Source organism: Aureococcus anophagefferens (genome assembly GCF_000186865.1).
Source record: "Aureococcus anophagefferens unplaced genomic scaffold AURANscaffold_74, whole genome shotgun sequence".
NCBI classification, from domain to species: domain Eukaryota; class Pelagophyceae; order Pelagomonadales; family Pelagomonadaceae; genus Aureococcus; species Aureococcus anophagefferens.
This window is the reverse complement of record NW_008705625.1, coordinates 49,329-51,161: the sequence shown is the minus strand read 5'-3', so window position 1 is coordinate 51,161 and position 1,833 is coordinate 49,329.

Sequence of the window (1,833 nt, the reverse complement as noted above, 5' to 3'; positions counted from 1 at the left end):
CGACGTCCATCGAGCTCACGCGGCGCGCCGTCGCGGAGCACGAGCGGCAGCAGGCACTCTTCCTCGCGCGCGAGCGGCGCAAGAAGGACCGGAAGATGGGCGGCGGCGACGCCAAGCCGGCCCGGGCCAGGCCGCCGAGCCGGCCGACGACGCCGGGCTCCGAGAGCCAGGGCACGGAGCCGAGCGGCTCCGACGGCGAGGGCGAGCCGCGCGCCGCGGGCTCGATGGTCGACGGCGGCGACTCGACGACGCTGTCGACGATGACGGCGTCCCAGGTCGAGAAGCGCGCGTCCTTCAACCGCCGCGCGAGCCGCCGCGCGTCCATGGCCCAGCGCCGCGCGGCGCGCGACGCGATCAAGAAGCCCGTCGTCGAGGAGGAGGACGTCGCGGAGGAGGTCGACGAGGGCATCATCGCGCCGCCGCCGCCCGTGGACCCCAAGAGCGGCAAGCTCGAGGGCGAGTGGACCGCCGTGAGCGGCTGGTTCCGCATGGCCGACAAGTACGCCGCGCGCGCGGTCCGCCGCGAGGAGGCGCTGCGGGCGAACGAGTACGCGCGGATCCAGTGCGAGAAGGACGCCGTCGAGGCCGCGGGCGCCGCGGCGGCGGCGCGCGCGAACCTCGCCGCGGCGCGCGTGCCCGACGGCCCGAAGCTCGTCGAGGCCGTCGCCCGCGAGCTCGCGGAGGTCACGAAGGCGCAGCAGAAGCTCGCGGCCGCCAAGGTCGCGCGGAGCCGCCGCGGCGCCCAGACGGACCGCACGATCATGCAGGAGGGCGCCGCCGAGGTCGCCGCGAAGCTCGCGCAAACCGAAGAAGCGCGGCGGCGCCTCGGCGCGCGCGACGTCAACGACTCGCGCGCGGGCTCCGCGGGCCACGCGAAGCGCCGCGGCGCCGCGGGGCTCGTCTCCGCCGAGGAGCTCGGCGCGGCCGTCGCCGCGCGGCAGAACGCGGAGACGGTCTACAAGAAGCCGTGGGTCCCGACGAAGTGGCTGCCCAAGTTCCTGCGCAAGTACCGCCAGGTCGAGCAGACGCGCGCGAAGAAGCTCCAGAAGATGATCTCCGGCGCCGGCGCCGGCGACGGCGACGGCGGCGGCGAGGCGGCGACGGCCGCGGCCGCGGAGCAGACCCTCGTGGCCGACAAGCTCGCGCTCGCGCGCGACCGCGCGGCCATCGCGGCCATCAAGAAGGCCGCCAAGGACAAGAAGCGCGAGGGCTACCGCGAGGCGGAGAAGAGCCGCATCAAGGCCATCTTCCAGCGCGTGGACACGGACGACAGCGGCACGGTCGACTCCTTCGAGCTCAAGGCGCTCTTGATCCGGCTGGGCTGGGTCTCCGTGACGCCCAAGCAGATCCGGGAGACGATGAAGGAGCTGGACCGCGACGCGTCGGGCGAGATCGACTTCGACGAATTGTCGAGCTGGTGGGTCGACGGCGGCGGGAAGGAGAAGGTCCGCCGCATGAACCGGACGTTCCGCGCGCTCCTCCTGGGCAAGTCCAACGTCTTCAGCAGCAGCAAGGGCGAGCGCGGCGGCGTCTTCGACCCCCTGCTCCAGGACGCCGTGCGCGCGCTCGAGGCCGACGCGTCCTACGAGGCGACGAAGCGCGCGCGCTCCGACTTTCGGAAGCGGCGGCCGCCGCGCGAGAGCTGCGTCTGCCTCGTCTGCGGCGAGGCCTGCGTGGACCACGTGAACCACAGCCTCCACGTGCGCGACGGCNAGCGGGGCCACCAGTCCTTCGAGCGCGCGGAGACGGCCGCGCACCGGCGCCGCGCGTTGCTGGACCGCGCGCGGAACAAGGTCGCGATCGCCGCGCGCGCCAAGGAGGGCCGCGCGGCGA